This window comes from Podarcis gaigeae (assembly GCF_964106915.1).
Source record: "Podarcis gaigeae genome assembly, chromosome: 3".
NCBI classification, from domain to species: Eukaryota; Metazoa; Chordata; class Lepidosauria; order Squamata; family Lacertidae; genus Podarcis; species Podarcis gaigeae.
Genome location: NC_139680.1, coordinates 17440238 through 17462896, shown reverse-complemented (window position 1 = coordinate 17462896; position 22659 = coordinate 17440238). Strand labels below are relative to the sequence as shown.

Below are 22659 nucleotides of genomic sequence, written 5' to 3'. Positions count from 1 at the left end.
AAAATAAATAACTACTCTGAGAAGTAGGGGCAGGGGAGCTAGCCAATCAGTCAAAATGGTTGTAAAATTAGTGAAATGTATGAAATTGAAAAGTATAAATAAATAAATAATTCAAAAATTGTGGGTGGGTGGGGGAGCTATGTTGTGAAGAACAAAACACCAACGTGCCGTGTTTGTGGTATGGAAAACAGTGGGAGGCAGTATCATGTAGCCACGGAAAGGCTTAGACTATGGGTAGGCAACCTAAGGCCCGGGGGCCAGATCCAGCCCAATCACCTTCTAAATCTGGCCCGTGGACGGTCCGGGAATCAGGGTATTTTTACATGAGTAGAATGGGTCCTTTTATTTAAAATGCATCTCTGGGTTATTTGTGGGGCCTGCCAGGTGTTTTTACATGAGTAGACTGTGTGCTTTTATTTAAAATGAATCTCTGGGTTATTGTGGGGCATAGGAATTTGTTCATTTCCCCCACAAAAAATATAGTCTGGCCCACCTTTGTTTTTTTGCAATCTCAGGATAGAGGTGGCACAAGGAGAGAGGAAAAACAGAGCAAAATGAAACACTTTCGTTTAAATACACACTGCTACTTTCCTAGAAAAAGAGGTGCTAGAACTCATCATGACCTTCTCTCATGTTCTCTTATAATGTCAATTGTGCTCACCTGAGTTCTGGTGAGTTCCAGCTGTCCCTTTGATATCTTCTGAGTTTGCAGCACCAAATTGCGCCTGTCTCCAAGTTTGATTTAATCCAAAAGCTTGAAGTGAAAATGTCAACTCCAATTCCCCTAGCATCTGCATTATGCTTCATTATTTCACTTTGGCAATGTGCGATAATGAGTTTCAGCCAAGGAATGGTATCATGGAAATAACGTAAATTCAATTATCTGTTGTAAATCATCAGATCAAAGCTGACTAAACTCAGACTAGGGACGTGTGATGGATCCAGAATATTTTTTTTTATAAAGTTCCTTTGAGTTTGTGAATCCCGTGTCTTACTTTTTGTGCTTCAGCAAAGTTTTTTTTGCCCATATTTTCTTGACTGAAACAACATATCACTTAGGGGAAAGATTTTTCATAAGGCAGGATTCTCTTAAATAAATTCTGACCTTCTGGGTCAATGCTTTATTTACTTTAATTTTGGCTCAGCTTTTGATCAATATCAGGAATTAAATTGCGATCCCCCTCAAGGATTTAGGTTTCCAGAGTTATTGATTTGCTTAGAAATCTCAGTCAATGACCTTTGAAATTATTCTCACACAGATATACACACATACCACTGCTTTAATGCAAAATTGTAAAACCATTCAGCCAAGGATGAAATACTTTTCTGAATATCAACAAAACAGCCCTTTTAAATTGGACTTTCAGGTACAGTTTGAACATGGAAAAATTAGCATGGACAATATAATAAGCAATTTGTATGGAGAGACTCAGACTTAAAGATGTTGCAGGACTCCAACTCTCATCAACCGCAGCCAGTATGACATGGCCAGTGATTGGGGATGATAGGAGTTTTAGTCCAAAAACATTGGCGCCATGTGGTGCAGTGGTTAGAGTGCTGGGCTGAGATTTAGGAGATGAAGGATCAAATCCCCAACTTGGCTATGAAGCTCACTGGGTGACCTTGGGCCAGTCACTGCCTCTCAGTCTAACCTACCTCAGAGGGTTATTCTGGGGATGAATTGAGAAGGTGGAGAACCATGCATGCCATCTTTAGCTCCTTGGATAAAAAAGGTGGGCTCTAAAGGTAAAGGTAGGTAAAGGACACCTGGGTGGTTAAGTCTGTCGGGATTCACAGAATGCTGTGTGAGATAGTAAGTATGCAGGCTTGAGTTTGCTAGCTGATGCAACTGACTGATGCAATCAACCTGCGATACTTTCTATGGAAGTGCTGAGTCAGAATGACTCTGCAGTAATGTGCTGACAGTTGATTGGCTGTCATTGGTTTAAAAGGGAAATCTGTCCAGCAGTAAGGTGGTGGTGCAGAGGAACGTGGTCAGAGAGAGAGAGTTAGAGGTCTTCCTATGTCCCTTAAGGTGCAGCCAGATATTCTGTTTGGCTGTATGAACTGCTCATCTATTATATATATTTGCATATATAAAGGTAAAGGGACCCCTGACCATTAGGCTCAGTCGTGGCCGACTCTGGGGTTGCAGCGCTCATCTTGCTTTACTGGCCGAGGGAGCCAGCGTACAGATTCCGGGTCATGTGGCCAGCATGACTAAGTCACTTCTGGTTAACCATAGCAGCACACGGAAACACTGTTTACCTTCCTGCCGGAGTGGTACCTATTTATCTACTTGCACTTTGAAATGCTTTCAAACTGCTAGGTTGGCAGGAGCAGGGACCGAGCAACGGGAGCTCACCCCGTCACAGGGATTTGAACCGCTGACCTTCTGATTGGCAAGTCCTAGGTTCTGTGGTTTAACCCACAGTGCCACCCACGTCCCTATTTGTATATATAGCTCACAATAAATATATACTGCACTGAAGAACCTAGAACTCTGAGCATTTATGCTAAAGCGCCGCAGAGAATTTGCGACAAAATCCAGTCAAAGGCGACTATGGTGTACAGCTTTCCAGGTCATGTGGCCAGCATGACTAAACCACTTCTGGTGCAATGGAACACTGTGATGGAAACCAGAGTGCACGGAAAAACTGTTTACCTTCCCGCCGCAGCAGTACCTATTTATCTAGTCACACTGGTGTGCTTTCGAACTGCTAGGTTGTCAGGAGCTGGGACAGAGCAGTGGGAGCTCACCCCGTCATGGGGATTCAAACTGCTGACCTTCTGATCAGCAAGCCCAAGAGGCTCAGTGGTTTAAACCACTGTGCCACCTGCGTACCTGGTGGGCTATAAATGCAATGCATAACTAAATATCTGATGAGCCACAGGTTTTCCACCTTTGCGCCTCATTCTCTGCCCAAGGTTTGACCCTCTGCTTTATAGGTTGTTCATCCTAGGAGGCAGAGTCTGCAAATCCCTAGTAGATAATAGCAGATTGTCACTCCCTTTGAATTGGACCTGTACAGCACATCATCTGTACAAGTTTTCCTAGGAAACTTAGACCTCTTTAAATGACCACTGATTGTTTTGATACACTCCTTCCCTAATTCTACCTGCACTCTGCTTCAATGATCCAGAATATTTTTATTCCTGATCACCCCTGAACTGGATGTTCCTCAGCTTCTGTTGGCTTTCCCCTCCAAAGTCAATTTTATTGCAGCATATTATGTGCCAGCAGTCTGGTTTCATTGCAGTTCAGATAGAACCTGAATGTTTCATACAAGATCACCTTGTCCTAAAATGTTCCTCAGAGTCTAGCAAACTGAGCCCTTCCTCCAACACTACCATCGAGGCCTGAAAAGCATCCCTTGGCAGTGTTGAGAGTCTGTCTCCAAGCACTAAACAGGCTTAGCAAAAACCTAAATTAGACTGCTTCGCTGTTCTCATGTGATTATGTTTTTTAAACCCTTCAGATGATTTATTTATTTTTTTGCTTTCATATCCAGGACTTCAATATGTCTTGTCTTTCTGCCAGTAAATGACTGCATCGTACCATCAATCCACCCTATGATATTTCTTAATAGTGGTGATCATTAATTTGCACATTAAAGCCAGTGTGTTTTTAGCAGATAAGGGCGGTTGGGAAGATACTGTGCTCCATGGAGGAAGACAGTAATAGAGACACAGTGATTTACACAAGGGATTTACACAAGGTGAATATAGCTCACCAGCCACGTATTGTGTGTGGAAATTTCAGAATCAAGAGCAGGAGTGGAAGAACTGGACATGGGGAGTATTCAGAGTGAAAGCAAGTAAACTTGCAACATGCATATGAGACAATAGTAATGTGCAGAAAGTACATCTAAGGTTGTTTTGAAGATGACCTGTTTATTCATTATTCTTCCTGATTTGTTTACATGATGTTTGCAGGGAGTTATACAGCATTATAGGGACGCTGGTGGCGCTGTGGGTTAAACCACAGAGCCTAGGACATGCTGATCAGAAGGTTGGTGGTTCGAATCCCCATGGCGGAGTGAGCTCCCGTTGCTCTGTCCCAGCTTCTGCCAACCTAGCAGTTTGAAAGCACGTCAAAAGTGTAAGTAGATAAATAGGTACCACTCCAGCGGGAAGGTAAATGGCATTTCTGTGCACTGCTCTGGTTCGCCAGAAGTGGCTTAGTCATGCTGGCCACATGACCCTGAAGCTGTATGCCGGCTCCCTCGGCCAATAAAGCGAGATGAGTCCCACAACCCCAGAGTCGGTGACGACTGGACCTAACGGTCAGGGGTCCCTTTACCTTTACCTTTATACAGTGTTAGGGTTGCCATATTTTGAAGAGCAAGAAAGAGGACACATTTGCCGACTTCTACTGTTAACTATGGATCGCTATGATGACTCTCGAATTACATGAAAAAGAGGATGTGTCCTGGAAAAAGAGGAAATATGGCACACCTATACAATGTCCACTGTTTATCATTCTGCAAAGAGGTTATACGACGCTGTGTCAAGCGATTGTTACCCGACATTTTCCCATCGCTTTCAAATACCTCTGCTTAATCCCACTCACTTTCATGAATGGAAGGAGGAGCCTTTCCACCTGTGGATCAGTACATCTGGATCCAACTCTCTGTCTTCTGGAATATGGAATAAATCTGTTTCTGCTGATTTAGAATGAATGATCCTGTGCTGAGCTAACTGGAGATTACTGTGAGTATGTCTTTTAAAAAATAAATACAAGGGGGCTGTAAATCTCAACGGTCTCTTGCATCATGTCCCCCTCCATGCCTCACTAGGTGACATTTGCCTACTTTCTGTATCTGTCTCCAGTGCATTTAAATGTCAAAGAAACTTCCTTTTCAAATTGAAAGGCAAATCTTAATTTTACAATCATTGTATTGTTCAGCCAAGGTCTGGTTTTTGATATTTACGAGATCCATTGTGCTCTCTTTAAAAAAAAAATAAAAATCAAAGATACACTGTTACCTTCTGAAAACCCATGAAAAAATGAAATAGGCAAAGACCAATGAAGGCATGTGTAAACAGAAGCAGTTTTATATGTGTTCCCTTAATTCCAAAAGAACTATAGAATAAAATTATAGCAAAATAACTATGAACTAAGTTTCACTTGCAAACAAAGTTGCCTCTGGTTTCTTGTGACCCTGGGAGCTTCATAGTAGATGCTGGGCAATATGCAAAGTCTTCTCCATTCACTTCAATGGAAGTGGAAATTCTGTTCCGTGTACAGCACTTTTCCTTACATGCAACTCTCATTTCCATTAAATTGAATGGGGGAAAACAACCATGTAGGGTACTTCTAAATCACCAAGCCTCTTGGGCTTGCCGATCAGAAGGTTGTTGGTTTAAATCCCCACGATGGGGTGAGCTCCTGTCACTTTGTCCCAGCTCCTGCCAACCTAGCAGTTTGAAAGCACGCCAGTGCAAATAGATAAATAGGTATCACTGTGGCGGGAAGGCAAATGGTATTTCTGTGGGCTCTGGTTTCCGTCACGGTGTTCTGCTGTGCCAGAAGCAGTTTAGTCATGCTGGTCACATGACATGGAAAGCTGTCTGTGGACAAACGCTGGCTCCCTCTGCCTGAAAGTGAGATGGGCACAGCAATCCCATAGTTGCCTTAAACCATCCAGGGGTCCTTTACCTTTTATCTTACTGTAATATACAGAAGGCTCTGGCTTAATTTACCTGCCCACTACCCAGAGATCCATATGCACTTAGTACCCCCATAGCTACCTCACCCAGCAAAACCAATGGGCTCTTCTGGTACCCGTACAACTTTTGGGACATGCATGAACAAACAAAACAGGAAGATGCTTATCTCGGTGAAACACGACTTTCTTTGGCAATACCTGTGATCTAGGACTTGGTTTGAATGGTTGTTCTGAGTCAGTCCTCCTTCACAAAAGAAGCACTGCCCTCCTTCTGATTTGGCTTTGTGACATCATTGTTATGTACAGAGTTGAACAGGATCCAAAATGCAGCAGTCTGATTGGTCCTGGAACAATAGGATTCAGAATGCAGCAGTCTAATTGGTTCTAGAACAATAGGATCCAGAATGCAGCAGTCTGATTGGTCCACAGGAGCCACCCAATCCAGCTCCAGGTGGAAGTGAATCTGCAACCTGATTGGCCTACAGGTGAATGCTGGAATTAGTCAATCACGTGGGGCCCATTGTGTAAATAATATACATAAAGCAGACATCCTGAGGCAACTTCCATTTTCCTCCTCACCACTATGAGCTGAATAAAGAGCATGTAATCCACTCTCGACTCCAAGTATATTTCAATCATCATCATATATTCCGAATTGGCTTGGCGACTTGCTTTGCTTCTAACTGCTGCTGCTTGCGAGCGGAGAGGGGTGGGGTCTCAAATCAGGGGAGAGGCTACTCTACCTATCCGTCCACCCTGTTCCCTGTGGTCTTACCAGCCAGAATGCTTTTGCTGATTCCAAAGGAGAGTAGAAACAGCAGCAACTCATTGCCGTGCCTCCCAGCCCGCTGACTAGATAAAGAGGGCCACTACGAGCCATCAACAAATGGCTGACACTAAAGTAGATTGTCCCTTAGAGTAATTCCTTCACGGTTGGCTCTGCAGAGTTTCCAGCCTCTTAGATTTTATACCTTTTGAATTTATTATCCTGTAGGAGAAAGTGATTGGGGGTAACCATAATTTTTTTTATTTTTTTTTATATTTTTGCTGCTCAGAGTGATGCTCTGGGTTCTATTGTGTTTTTACGTATTAAAAAATTGCTGAATATCTGGGACTTAAAGTTCACGGAATGTTATACACCGAGAGAAAATTCTATGAAAATGAGGTACCAATGGTATTTAATGCCTAGTAAATTAGCAAAAATGTATAAAACATGGTGGAATTGTAAGGTAGTAAAAGGATTTTGGGAAATGATATATAATGAGTTGGGGAAAAACCATTTAAAATAATAACTTTTGTTAAAAAGCCTGAAGCCTTCCTTTTAGGAATTCTAGGTGCCAAAATCCCAAGGGAGCAGAAAAGACTATTTATATATGCAACCACAGCTGCACGGATGTCACTGGCCCAAAGGTGGAAAGAAGATAAAGTCCCTACCAGAGAAGAATGGCAGATGAAGTTAATAAACTACGCCAAAATGGCTTAAATATCCAGAAGAGTTAGAAATCAGGAAGACCAAAATTTTAATAAGGAATGGGGAAATTTTATAACTTATCTTGAAGACCATTGTGAACAGTTAAAATCGTTGGTAGGATTGAAATATCACTTGTAGTTTAAGGTCAATTCTGGACATAATGGAAGAGGTAAAGGATTTGGACTATCATAAAAAATGCAGAAAAAATGATTAATAATAGGACCCACAAAGGGGAGGGTGGAAGTCCAGGAGATTCCTTGGAATCTTGTTTTTATGATTTATGCTTGATACATCTCTGTGAAACCTTAAGCTGAAAAACACACACTCTCTCTCTCTCTCTCTCTCTCTCTCTCTCTCTCTCTCTCACACACACACACACACACACACACACTATATATATATATATATATATATATATATATATATATATATATATGAATATTGCTCCTTGTGAGAAGCTGAGCTGGTACAGAGTAAGACCTACTTGGCTGGGAGTGAATGATCCGGTCATAAATTCTGCTTAGTGTTGTCAGGAATTTTCTGTAGACCAGACACTTGCTTTGAGAAAAATGGTTGGCTGGGGATTAGCTGTGTTATGTGCATGATTGGTAGGGAAGCATGAGAGTGAAGTCTGTACGTGGAAGACTGCGAACAATGTATTTGGGAGATGTCATCGTGAGATACGGTTTCTATTTCAGTTATTCTGCTTAGTTGCTTGTGATGCTGTACATGTGGAATTTCACTGGAATTTTGTACCTGATTTTTATTTTTATTCTTTTCATGTCTTCTGATTGATCTGCTTTAAATGTGTATTTTATACTTCCGCTTCACTTGCAATATTTGATTTGCGTAGTTTGTAATGTTCTATTGGATGTTTTAAGATAAGATGCTTTGAATTAATTTTGTGAAATATAAAGCGGTGTATACAGAAATGATTTAAATAGATAAATCAAGCTGAATCTGATAGGCTGTGTTCCTTTATCAGGAAAACAGGGTACAGGCAATGCATCCTACCTATTTTGTGTTATGTTACCACCAGTGTTATTTTTCTGGGGGGACGCAGGGGTACGCATACCCCTAAACATTTTGTGAATCAAAGTTTGGCCTCATTGAGGGGCATGATTTCAATATGAGTAGGAAAATGAGAGTACCCCTACCCTAAACATTTTTTTAGAAAAAAAGCACTGGTTATCACATAGGGGACTCTGGCGTCATCGTACTGCCTCTTTGATCCCTAATTTCAGAGCTCATCATAGGACAGGGTGACTAACCTTCCAGATTTTCTTGGACTCCAGCTCCCATCGTGGCCAGTGGTGAGGGATGATGGAATCTGTAGTCCAGCAACCATCTGGAGGGTCACAGTTTAGTCCCCCCCCCCATGTTAGAAGGAGAAAGCAATACTGTACAGTGGTACCTCAGGTTAAGTACTTAATTTGTTCCTGAGGTCCGTACTTAACCTGAAACTGTTCTTAACCTGAAGCACCACTTTAGCTAATGGGGCCTCCTGCTGCCGCCACGCCGCCAGATCACGATTTCTGTTCTTATCCTGAAGCAAAGTTCTTAACCCCAGGTACTATTTCTGGGTTAGCGGAGTCTGTAACCTGAAACGTATGTAACCTGAAGCATATGTAACCTGAGGTACCACTGTACTGTTTTCAAAAATAATTCTGAAGCACAGGTGAAGGAAAGAAGCAAATGAACATGAGGGAGGGAGGGAGGGAGGGAGAGAGAGAGAGAGAGAGAGAGAGAGAGAGAGAGAGAGAGATAAGGGGGAAAGATATTGGGCTATTTCATATTAGGTATTATTTTAACATGAAAGAAAAGTAAACAAGGGTACATTTCATGAAAATCTTGTGCCTTGGCAAATAGAAAAGCCCTTTTCATCTGGCAATTTTCATTGACAAAAAAATTAAAAAAAATCAGTGCAGCCCCGACAAGCCTGTGCCAGAATTCTAAAACCATTGTTGGGAAAATTATAGGCAGGAGAGAGCAGCTCCTGCTGCATTGCAGATCCCCAGCTTACTCGTTCATGAAAAATAACAGACTGCAGAGAGGGGGGAAGGCGCAGCCAGCATCTGAGCATTAACTAGTGTACTATAAAATTAGATTTTGGAAATTGCCCTTTGTCTCCTCCTCTCCGTGCCTTCTAAACAGAGACCGCGGCGCAGCTTAATCTATTTTAAGAACTCTGAGTGCTTTCACTGAACAAATATTCCAAAGACATGGTACATGGAAGCCTACAGAACTGAAGCCAGAAAATCATCGAAGTGAATCAGAGACGGTATATAACTGCAAAGTGATTGTGGCACCTCTAGGAATGGCATCCTCTGTTCAACCTCAGATAGCAAGCTATTAAACCCAAATGACTTTTTCACCAAAAAAGGGACAAAAAGACAAAGCACCATGAACAGTACCTGCACTGAAAATAAAATCCGCATGCACATTTATAACCAGACATTAGATTCTCTGACACCTTTTTTTCTGATTAAAATACATTGTTGTGGTAGCAGAGTTATTTCACGGACAGAGATATTTTCCTTTTCATCTGACAAATCGTTCCAAATGGATGGCTTCTCTCTGTAAGAGAGCTGCCTTTTCTGCACCATAAAGGAGAGTGAAATTTCATCCACAAGTAAGGGAAAAGCGCTAGCTGTTTGTTAGTTCCATCTGCATCCAAGAAGAACTAGCAATCAATTAGCTATGTCTGTGTTTTGGTCAGTACCTACCATGGCAGGTCATGATCTGCCAATTGACTTAACTCAGCAGTGATCTTTATGGGTATTGGCACAATCCCCAGATGGGGTGAAATGTCAGTCTTGTTGGATCAGCAGATTCAGCATACATGACATTTGGAAAACAAAAACAACAATCTCCTGGCAATTCAGTCATTGTTGCTGATATCGCCTTTGGTTTTTAGGCACAATTAAGACTGTTCCCCCCGCCCCACAAAAAGGGAGAGCTAAATTTCACTTTCCATGTTTCAGAAATAATTAAGTACAGTGGTACCTCTGGTTGCGAACGGGATCCGTTCCAGAGCCCTGTTGGCAACCTGAGCAGAATGCAACCTACGTCTGAACGTGTGTGGGTTGTGATTTTCCGCTTCTGCTCATGCACGCGATGTCTGATACGTGAGCGGCAAAACCCGGAAGTAACCCTTTCCGGTACTTCCGAGTCATCGCAGGTTGAAAATGCTCAACCTGAAGTGTCTTTAACCTGAGGTATGACTGTACATGAGAAAAGACTTGTTGGATGAGGCCAGAGGCCCATTTAATCCAGCATTCTTTTCTCGCTGTGGCCAACCAGATACCTCTTAGGTAAAGGTAAAGGGACCCCTGACCATTAGGTCCAGTCGTGGCCGACTCTGGGGTTGTGGCGCTCATCTTGCTTTATTGGCTGAGGGAGCCGGCGTACAGCTTCCAGGTCATGTGGCCAGCATGACTAAGCCACTTCTGGCGAACCAGAGCAGCGCACAGAAATGCCGTTTACCTTCCTGCTGGAGCAGTACCTATTTATCTACTTGCACTTTGATGTGCTTTTGAACTGCTAGGTTGGCAGGAGCAGGGACCGAGCAATGTGAGCTCACCCCGTCGTGGGGATTCGAACCGCTGACCTTCTGATCGACAAGCCCTAGGCTCAGTGGTTTAACCCACAGCGTCACCCACGTCCAAAAGCCCAAAAGCAGGACATGACACTCATCGTGCTTCAGAAGGAATATTATTTTTACTTATCAAAGGGCTGATTTCAAAACAAGCCAACACTCCTGTCTGTCGGATTATAAAATGACGGATCTGAAGGAGTAGCACAGGATGGCGCTGAGTATTTCTGACTTTGTTTAGGGGTGCTCATTATGGAGTTTAAAAACGTCCATCATTTCCCCTGTTTCCCCTATAGCCAAATCATGGGTTGCGTTATAGGAAGGTTCATATAAGCCTGCGAGGCTAGGATTTGAAATTAAGGGAAATATTGTACGGTTAATGCTTATTCATATTAAAAGCTTCCTTTGATCTTTTTGTTACAGCGCCTGGCATATTCCCAAACGGTGAAAAATTGTGTGACATACTCAGCATTGGGAATTAATAAATTGGTGTGAAGGATGAGCTTGCAAGCATCAAGCATGTCTATGTGTTGGGTGCCGAATTTTAATTTTAATTTGGCATGGCGCTGAGATGGCACAGTGTTTTAGCCAAGGACCTTGGCTGCCGGATTTTCCTTGGGCTCATTGTCTCTATTTGGAATGACACACTCGTCTTGCAATTATTCTGTCGTTAAGCTGAAATGAGCAAGCGAGACGGGCAAACCTTTTATCATCTAGTCCAACCTTCTGCCAGGAATGAATGAAGATCTTCATATACTTAAATAATTTCCACTACGTTCCTGTTTAACCTTCCTTAATCTTTCCAGTGAACAAATGTATCCTTAGCTCAAGGGTTGCCAACTTTTTTGGGCCAGTGGCCACAACACAAATTTTGAGGAAGTGCTGTGGGTGCCAGTTAGAAAATGGCTGCTATGAGGGCATAGCACAACATTACAAGGCTGCTGTAACACAACATGAAAGAGTCTTGGTGAAACCTTCCCCATAGTTGCTGTTGTTGGTGTTGTTGTTTACTCGTTTAGTTGTGTCCGACTCTTTGTGACCCCATGGACCAGAGCATGCCAGGCACTCCTGTCTTCCACTGCCTCCCGCAGTTTGGTCAAACTCATGCTGGTAGCTTCAAGAACACTGTCCAACCATCTCGTCCTCTGTCATCCCCTTCTCCCTGTGCCCTCCATCTTTCCTAACATCAGGGTCTTTTCCAGGGAGTCTTCTCATCTCATGAGGTGGCCAAAGCATTAGAGCCTCGGCTTCAGGATCTGTCCTTCCAGTGAGCACTCAGGGCTGATTTCCTTCAGAATGGATAGGTTTGCTCTTCTTGCAGTCCATGGGACTCTCAAGAGTCTCCTCCAGCACCATAATTCAAAAGCATCAATTCTTTGGCGATCAGCCTTCTTTATGGTCCAGCTCTCACTTCCATACATAGTAAAAAGGTAAAGGTACCCCTGCCCGTACGGGCCAGTCTTGACAGACTCTGGGGTTGTGCGCCCATCTCACTTAAGAGGCCAGGGGCCAGTGCTGTCCGGAGACACTTCCGGGTCACGTGGCCAGCGTGACATCGCTTCTCTGGCGAGCCAGAGCCGCACACGGAAACGCCGTTTACCTTCCCGCTGGTAAGCGGTCCCTATTTATCTACTTGCACCCGGAGGTGCTTTCGAACTGCTAGGTTGGCAGGCGCTGGGACCAAGCAGCGGGAGCGCACCCCACTGCAGGGATTCGAACCGCCGACCTTTCGAATGGCAAGTCCTAGGTGCTGAGGCTTTAACCCACAGCGCCACCTGCGTCCCTTTCCATACATAGTAGAAAATGCTTAACCTGTTGAATTTGTGCTTGTCATACAGTTCCCACCTTAAACCAAAGCCTTGGCTATTGCACCTGGGAGTTAATAGGTAAAGTAAAGGACCTCTGGATGGTTAAGTCCAGTCAAAGGCCACTATGGGGTTGCGGCGCTCATCTCATGTTCAGGCTGAGGGAGCTGGCGTTTGTCCACAGACCATCATGACTAAACTGCTACTGGAGCATGGGGGACTATGATGGAAGCCAGAGTGCATGGAAACACCATTTACCTTCCTGCCAGAGTGGTACCTTGCATTGGCGTGCTTTCGAACTGCTAGGTTGGCAGAAGCTGGCACAGAGCAAAGGAATCTCACCTTGTCACGCAGATTTGAACCGCCGACTTTCCGATCAGCAAGCCCACTAGGTGGAAAATAATCATACCATGGACAAAATGTCCTTACTGTGGGCAAATTATTCTGTTGCTCAATATCATATAGGTGCTGTCTAATTTAATTATTTGCTTTACTGAATCCCACTGTTAAGAACTGTTGTGGTGATAAACCAGGAAAGTAAAGCTTTAGGGTTGACAATTTTAGTCCAAGCGCTCTCATTACAATCTTGTGATACTAGGGGTAGTAGACCGGTAGGGATTAAATTGAGCCGAAGCCAATAATTGAAATGTCCTACACCAAATCTGTAATTCAACAGAGGGGAGATTAGCCTCCAAGTGCAATGAAGCATTTGGAACACAGGATGGAAGAGAAAGTTTTTTGCCTTAGGAACTGATCAGCTTCTGTAGATCCAAGGTGAGAGCCTGTACAAATCTGAGCCCCAAATAATAACTGTGCTAGCAAACTCTTCAATTGCTGATGGTATGGGATTGCTCATGTGGCGTAGCTATTATTAGCATGGTTCTTGTCTCCTTCACTTTAGATCCATGTCACTTCCATGATGTGCTAAGGGCCAATACCGCAACACAGGAAATATAATTATAGCATGAAGGCACAGGGCTTGCGTCGTTTGCTTGGAATGTGTGAGAAAGGGATTAGAAGAATTTTCAGGCTGACTTTGTATCTGATTTCCCCTCCTGCCACAACCCCAGAGGAGGGTCAATCTCCAGCATCGTTCAGGCCGAAGCCAGGTTTAGTTATGTACAGTATAATGAATTGAAAAAAATGTTTAAGATAACATTTGTAAAAAAACCAAAAACCAAAACAGAAGCTTTTCTTTTGGGAATAGTGGAATCAGATCTAGCTAAACAATATAGAAATTTATTTATGTATGCAGCTGCTGCTCCAAGAATGATATTTGCCCAAAAATGGAAAGAAGAAGTCCCGACGAGAGAAGATTGGCTACAGAAATTAATGGAATATGCAGAAATGGCGAAACTTACTGGAAGAATAAGAAATCAAGACAATAAGCCTTTTAGTAAAGAATGGAAATCACTGATGGAATATTTACAAGCAAATTGTAAACAAATTAAGACGATAGGAGGAGAGGACTAATGTAAAAACTTATATTTTTTAAAATAAAAAAGTATATGAAACAGATGAAGAAAAGAATAAATAAAGTTAACTGGGATATGCAGAAAAAAGAGAGAGCAAATTTATGGAATCGCAGAGAGAGGGGGAGGGAAATCGAGGTTGGATATGTATTTTTTTAAAATGAAATGTTTTGTTTGTTATAAATGAGAATTATAAATAAACTTTTTTTAAAAAAGCCAGGTTTAGTTATGCCATAAATAATGACATTGCTTCATTTTGCCCTGCTGTTAAAGGTGTGGATGACTGCACTGCTGTTCAATATTAGCCGGTTGCTATTGGAAGTTTCTAAAATATATTTGTTTGCCTGTTTTGTTTTTTGGGGGGATTGCAAGCAATGGATTTCTTTTTGAGGGGCCCACTCAAGGACTCCACTTTTGGCTCTTAGGATTCTATTGCTTCCAGAGCAGTCCCCATTTTTGAGTACTGCAGAATTTAAGAGTGCCCAGATGCCTTTAAGGACTCGACTATACAGGTGCAAATAAAACGTTTTATTAATATATTTTTTAATTAGTTTTCAATTACAGTCCAATGATAGCCTCTTTACCAATTTATAATACAATTATTAATACCAATCTTTCAAATGCCGAATTATATAATTTACATAAAGTGACCCACCGCATCCTAAATTTGATGGTTTGGTGATTTTCTTTATTTCCGCGTTCCAAAATCTTATAAATTTCAATTACATTTCAGTCATAATAATAACCCCTGATACAGCAACTGCAACATTAATAACCTCTATTCGTGTTGACATTGCAACACATTTAAAATATTTTATTTCCAGCTGTATAGCAGAGTCCTAGGTAAGGGTCATGTGTGTATATGTAGAGAGAGGGGGGGAAAGAGAGAGAGTTGTTATGTCTGAATCCATTCTATGTAGTCTTCCTTATAAATAGGGGTTAATGCTCTATAACAGAGGAGTGTAACTGATTTCTCTCAAATAAAGGATTAAAAAACAACAACCTCAATAAACTTTTATGTCCGATGTTCCAGGAATGTATACAATATTCTCTCTATTTGGAGAGCTATAAAATGTGATTTAGTTGAGCCGTTTATCTGAAAGCAAACATCTAGATTCTTGGTCAGATGAAGCCTTTCTGATGTCTGACCCATTCATGTAGGAAGGAAGCTCATTCCTGTTTTCATTTGTACAGGATATAAGAGAGGACAGCTGCTTTATGACGAGGAGATGCACATGTTTGAGCCTGGGTGGCCATGTTCAGTCCCTTGAAGATTCCCTTCGGAAAGTACAATGAAGAGGGCATGGCAGAAAATAATAAAACAAAACAACAACCCCCATTCCCATCGCCAGATGTTTGCAAAGCAAACACACCTGCGATTCTGTCCACTTCTTCCTCTTCAGCGAAGTGTTGCTACGTACACAGCATATTTTTGAGGCCCATTCAAAGCTCATTCTTTCCCCTCAGAGAATTCTGGGCACTGTAGTTTGTAAAGGGTTTCTGGGAACTATACATCTTTGTTTTTGTTTTTTTTTAAAAAAAGTTTATTAACCGACCAATCAAATCAAATCAAATCACATCACATCACATAAATTGCGAATTACAAAGCCGAATTTTAAATTTTTGTTGGGGTGACCCATATTTCAAGTTCCGAAGGGGGATTCCGATCATCTTCTTGCTGCTGCGTTAATATCCACAAATCTGTCCAAATAATGTTCATAATTCTATCCAGTCTTATCTTGCTGTTTCCACATCTCATCTTGTTCGTATATTTTTCGTTTTTTCTTTATGATCTCTTCTGATAATCTCCTTAAGCAGATAAACATCAGTTATAATCCTGTGTGAATTTTTCCATTCGTCCAGTCATCATATCAAGATGGTTTCCATATATCATCACTTTCATAAATAACAGCACTCTTTCCATCATTAATCTCGCAAATTTGTCTCACTTTAGTCCCTCTGAGGAGGCTCACCCACAATATGAAAACAGCTCTGTTCCTCCTCTCAGACATAAATCTTTCGACAGAACTTGCCAAGATGGCGACGATATTTTTTGCTGCGTCATTCCAAAGCTCTTATAATTTCCACGATCTTCTTAAAACATGCTTTGGTTAGAAAATTATCTCCACACAGTCTTAAATCCACAGCTTAAGTCATTTAAACGGCATTTCTGACTTGTGACTTGTGGGGGGGGGGGATTCTTGGTTAATCACATAGAGAAAAGAAAGGAAAGTTTCCCCCCTCCCCCATCCAGTCCCGTTGCCGAACATACCAAGCCTTGGTGTGTCTTCTCATGATTTATTCCTGTTCCTCCAACCCGTCTTGTTTCTCAGAGATCTCTTCAGTTAGCAGTCTTTACTCCCCCTTCTTCCTTGAAATATGTGCATTAGCTTCCTCCTAATCGTTTCTTTTGAAGTTGCTGGAGCTAGAGGCGCGAATCAGAGACAGCGTCCAGGAGTGCCGAGATCTGCACAAGGGCTTTCTGCCTAGTGCCCCCACCCCCACAAATTCAGGGGTGGTATAGGGCACAGCAGGCAAGGGCAGTCCCCCCCAAACACGCGTGGGGGGACCGGGAGGCTGTTTATTCCCATCACAGCCTCTTAATTACCTCATGTGGGTCGGAGAGATGTTATTGTCAGCCATCTTCCGATGCACCCCTAGTGGCCACCCCGGGAACTATACATCTTTGAGGGAGGGTTAACTACAGTGCCCAGCATTCCTTGAGGGAAAGATTATGCTTCTTCTTCTTGTTGTTGTTGTTTAGTCATTTAGTTGAGTCTGACTCTTTGTGGCCACATGGACCAGAGCACGCCAGGCACTCCTGTCTTCCACTGCCTCTCGCAGTTTGGTCAAACTCATGCTGGTAGCTTCGAGAACACTATCCAACCATCTCATCCTCTGTCGTCCCCTTCTCCTTGTGCCCTCCATCTTTCCCAACATCAGGGGCTTTTCCAGGGAGACTTCTCTTCTTGTGAGGTGGCCAAAGTATTGGAGCCTCAGCTTCAGGATCTGTCCTTCCAGTGAGCACTCAGGGCTGATTTCCTTAAGAATGGATAGGTTTGCTCTTCTTGCAGTCCATGGGACTCTCAAGAGTCTCCTCCAGCACTATAATTCAAAAGCATCAATTCTTCAGCGATCAGCCTTCTTTATGGTCCAGCTCTCACTTCCATATATCACTACTGGGAAAACCATAGCTTTAATTATATGGACCTTTGTCAGCAAGGTGATGTCTCTGCTTTTTAAGATGCTGTCTAGGTTTGTCGTTGCTTTTAATATGCCTATAATATGCATTAAAGGCCTAAGGTGAACACAACATATGGTTCTTTGTTTTACAAGATGGAAGATCTAGATGGAAACCCATCCCTGGTGAGGCTGTATTGGATCCAGACTTAGTCACCCTTATAGAACCTCCATGGAAATCAATGCAGTTAGACATGGCTAAAGTGGGTCCCATTGATTTTGAACTATGAAATGTTGGGCTCCAATCCACTGTAAACAAGTAAATTGCCTGATAAGTAAGTTGGAGAACCTCTTTGCTGGGTGTCAAAAAAATGCATATAACTCTTCCAAAAGAATAAATAAAACTGTCCTAATGGGACTTTAAACACTACTCCACTCTAGGGAGCTATAGGTGTCAACTCCTAGAGGCCGAGGGAATTTCAGACCCCCGAATATATATTTTTAGGGGGATGGGCCCCTATAATATTCAGAAGAGGTCATGGGATGTCGTACCGGGGGGGGGAGGGGGAGCGATCCCCTGGAGAAGCTGTCGCCTGCGGATCATGCACAATGTTTGAAAAAGGAAGAAAATAAATGTCAAAGTTGATCTAGTTCTAGATAAATGACTTCCCTGCCTTGCTTAGTTTTTCTTCTTTGCTTTTATTTATTTTTTAAAGGCACCCATCACCTTGAAGTGCTGGACAATTGTTGTGATGAATAATGTCACGCCATTTCCCCTTGATTCTCAGTGTTTTGTAACAGGGTTTCTTACTGAGCACATGACCTACATGCCATTTTAATGACGTAAGGGAAGGGGAACGGTAAAGAACCTCTGGATGGTTAAGTCCAGTCAAAGGCGACTATGGGGTTGTGGCGCTCATCTCGCTTCCAGGCCGAGGGAGCCAGCATTTGTCTACAGACAGCTTTCTGGGTCATGTGGCCAGCATGACTAAACCGTTTCTGGTGCAACGGGACACCGTGATGGAAACCAGAGCGCATGGAAATGCTGTTTACCTTCCCGCCAGAGTGGTACCTATTTATCTACTTGCACCGGCATGCTTTTGAACTGCTAGGTTGGCAGGAGCTTGGACAGAGCAAAGGACGTTCACCCCATCGCATGGATTCGAACCGCCGACCTTCTTATCGACAAGCCCGAGAGGCTCAGTGGTTTAGACCCATGTCCCTAAATGTCAGAGGAACCACAAGGGCTGCCAATCCCACCTCTGTAAAATGGTCTAAACTGTGAAGCATCGGTTCACACTTCATCAGTACATTTGCCCACTGAAAGTGAGGCGAGTGTGCCAGAAGTGCCATGATTTCTCCCATGTTCTCTGAGGGGTAAGTTCTGTATTTATCTCCTCTGTAACAGTCACTGTCATAGTCCAACTGCGGTTAGGTTGCTAAGAGCAACAGTCAACTTCAAAAGAAGTTAAGATCCCCTTCTAGGAGAAAAGTCTATTTCATACTGTGGAACTGATTTTCAAAGGGCTCCATTTATATTATACAGGCCAGTCTAGTTCTAGATAAATGACTTCCCTGTCTTGTTTGGATTTTCTTCTTTTCTTTTTTCTTTTTTTAAAAAAGACACCCATCACCTTGATTACTAAGTGCTTGACAATTCTTGTGAAGCATAATGTCACGCCATTTCCCCTTGATTCTTAGTGTCTTGTAACAGAGTTTCTTCCTTAAAAAAAAAAGAGACTCTGGGTTGTTGTTTTTCTGGATCTGAAACTGAGATATTCCTTGACAATTTAATTCCAAAGTATTTTACATATGAATGGGGAAAGAATGAATGAGTGATGCATACTTAGAAAGACCTAGTTGTGTCAATTAAAAAAAGGTTTTTTAAAAAGTGCGTCAATTAACACACTAATTGCAATATTTACCATTCTCTCTTTGAGGTAAATAGATGTATCAAGGCAATTGCAAGTATTTAATGGCAAACTGTGGGACGCGGGTGGCGCTGTGGGTAAAACCTCAGCGCCTAGGACTTGCCGATCGCATGGTCGGCGGTTCGAATCCCCGCGGCGGCGTGCGCTCCCATCGTTCGGTCCCAGCGCCTGCCAACAAAGCAGTTTGAAAGCACCCCCGGGTGCAAGTAGATAAATAGGGACCGCTTACCAGTGGGAAGGTAAACGGCGTTCCGTGTGCTGCGCTGGCTCGCCAGATGCAGCTTGTCACGCTGGCCACGTGACCCGGAAGTGTCTGCGGACAGCGCTGGCTCCCAGCCTATAGAGTGAGATGAGCGCACAACCCTAGAGTCTGGCAAGACTGGCCCGTACGGGCAGGGGTACCTTTACCTTTACCTTTTAATGGCAAAAAACCACAACAGACTAGAATGCTTAAATTCCACTTTAAAACCCAAGGAGGTCCTCCTAGGGACTTATTAAAGATATAATTCCTATTACAGTGGTACCTTGGTTCTCAAACTTAATCCATTCCAGAAGTCTGTTCCAAAACCAAAGCATTCCAAAACCAAGGCATGCCAGTTTTTTCCAAAACCATCACAGTTTTTTATTGATCCTGGAATGTCCCGCTTTTCCTTAGGAAGTCCCTATTTTCACTGGAGAAAAGTTGGATGGTATGGAGTTATCCAAACCCCAAGCCGTCTGAAGGCAATCCTATACTGTGGAACCTCAGTTTTTGAGCATCTCGGAAGCTGAACAATTCAGAACCTGAACACTGAAAACCTGGAAGTAATTGCTTCCAGTTTTGAACATGCCTCGGAAGTTGAACAGCTTTCGAGGCACGTTTTCCCATTTTTTTCAATGGATTTTGCTGACCACCCATTGCTCCTTGGTTTTCTAACATTTCAGAAGTCATTCAGTCTTCCAGAATGGATTAGGTTCGAAAACCGAGGTTCCACTGTATAGGGAAGGGTCCCCCCCCCCATGTTTAATGTTTTATTATGTTTTTATATATGTTGGAAGCTGCCAAGAGTGGCTGGGGCAACCCAATAAGATGTGTTTGGTATAAATAGTAAAATTATCCTTACGGAATGGGACTTACCTATTTTTATCGGAGAAATATTGGAGGGTATGTAATTGTGTGTTTAATCTCCATATGGAAAACCACAGCAGCTGACATTTAGACATCCTTACACATCTACACCAGAAGTAGATGTGAATTCATTGTGACACTCCATTGGGACTGAGGCCTTACCCTGTTTTTCTCAGCACTGCATTATAACCTGCCCCTGTCCCAGTTCCCCCTTCTGTTAGTATTAGGAAAGGGGCAACAGTTAAAGCCAAATATCTTTTCTCTCCTACGGCCAGGCTTGCAGATGATTTTTTAAAGCCCTGTGTGATGAAATGTTTAGTAGAATTGTAAACAGATGATTTCCAGAGGAAAATCCCTCGTCGTTGATGGTTTCCGTATTATTTCCGTGTACTTATTTTCTTATTTTGAAAGAAGCTGCCTCTTTCCCTCTCTTGTAGCCTATAATTTATGAAATGCAGTTCTTATTATTGTTCCTGAGATAAGGAAGTAGGTCAACATCAAAGGATGTGCTTAGAGTATGCTTCAAGTATTTGTACTATAACCTTCTCTCTCTTTAAATTATCTATATAGACGGGGCTTCATTTGCACACAATGGGGATCCTTTTAATAGCTTACAAATTATACTGAACGTAAGATAAATACCAATTAAAAGAGCTTGGTAACCTCCTTATTAACTTATCAGCATGGGAGTTTGCACTATCAGGGTCCCCCACTAAGCACATCTCCATTACTGAGTTCAGACTCTGAGTGCAGGATTTTGCCATCACCAGCTCTGAAGGGGAAATGCCTAGAATTGATTTGCTCCAGTGTGCGATGTAAATAAAACCACGTAAATCTGACAAAGTTTATCCAACAGTGGAACAATAATTGCGGAGCAATAAAAGTAGAATAACGTAATAATGGGGAATAAGTTTACATGTGCTTAGCTGCCACCAAATAGCTTCAGGATACATGACTCTCTTGTGTGAAATAACTGCACTGGCTACCAATCAGTTTCTGGGCCCAATTCAAAGTGCTGGTTTTGACCTATAAAGCCTTAAATGGCTCAGGACCGCAATACCTCAAGGACCGCCTCTTTCCATATGAACCAACCCGGATCCCAAGATCATCTTCTGAGGCTCTTCTTCATGTGCCTCCTCCTCAAGAGGTCCGTAGGGTGTCAACATGAGAACAGGCCTTCTCTGCAGTGGCTCCCTGTCTGTGGGATGCTCTCCCTAGGGAAGTTTGCCTGGCACCTTCATTATACACCTTTAGGTGCCAGTCAAAAACATTCCTTTTTAACCAGGCCTTTGGTTATCCTGATTGACATCCAATGCCCTTTAAAAATGTGTTGGGAGGGGGTTATTGGGTTATTTTTATTTTTAATATGTAATTTTATATTGCGATCTTATCCTGAAAACTGCCCTGAAACCTGTGGGTATGGGGGGGGGGATAAAAAATTAATTACTAACAACAATAATTATAATTTAGATGTCTGTAACTTGTCCTGGAACCTGCTAGTGAAGAGCGATAATTAATTAATTATAACACAATAATAATTTTAGATGGTTGTAACTTGCCCTGGGACCTGCTAGTGAAGGAGGGTAATAACATGAATAAACACGCAAGGGGTGATTTCTCGTTTTTCACTGTTCAACAATATAGGATGACACGAAAAGAAGGAGAGGGCTTCTGTTGAGCTGCAATGAATCACTTTGTGAATTGTTGAAGACACAGGGGCCTTTCCATACCCTTTTGATGTGTGGCATTTGAACCAAAGAGGCAGAGAGGTAGGTTAGATAGCTAATGCTCAGTAGGTGCAGGAACAACGGAAGCTTGACTATAAAGGAATAAATTTCATTTTACATATTTGTAAAAAGCTGAACATGGATTAAAAGCCATATAAGAAACTTAGTAGTGTCAGTTGAGAGTAGTGTCAGTTGAGTGCTGGTGGTTGCTAGGTTGCGGAGGTCCTTGTGACACGCCCTTCATTGTGACACCTCCCTCTGCTGGCTCCTTGGTCCTCTAGAGCCATAGCAATCTCCTTTGGTTTGATCATTCAGCAAGTGAGAGAGAAAGTGGACGGAGATGTAAGTAGACTTTCTCATCAGCATCTGCATTCTGTGCTGGTAATGCTCCCTGACAGTCTTAGGGAACATTTAAAAGATTTAGATCAGGAATAATTTAAATGCTTCAGCCAGCCCTTCTGGTCATCTTTATGACTCCACCCACTGTTTTGTAACAGTGAAGGGAAGTGAGTGTGGATTCTGCTTACACTTTAGGAATTTTTTGTTTCCTATGGAGTATCTCAGGAACTCTGGAGTTTCCTAGAGTCTTAACAACTAATTTAACTTTTAAAGCATTTTTCTTCCCCTGAGCTGTAGTTGGGGTCCAGGACTCGGAAGAACACCAGAGAATCATTTTTTAAATTTGTTTAGATTTTTGA

At 42.5% G+C, this 22659-nt stretch overlaps 1 protein-coding gene across 2 annotated transcripts in view; it reads right to left on the bottom strand.

The window, feature by feature from the left end:
• KCNS3 (potassium voltage-gated channel modifier subfamily S member 3) overlaps positions 1-22186 on the bottom strand; it is a 466063-nt gene extending 443877 nt beyond the window's left edge. Inside the window, exon 1 of one of the 2 annotated variants that reach the window (XM_083730476.1) lies at positions 22080-22186. The gene's annotated coding sequence lies outside the window, so the exon portion shown is untranslated. The remainder of the gene's footprint in view (positions 1-22079) is intronic. The other variant, XM_083730478.1, reaches the window with a different exon arrangement.
• Positions 22187-22659: the final 473 nt, after the last annotated feature.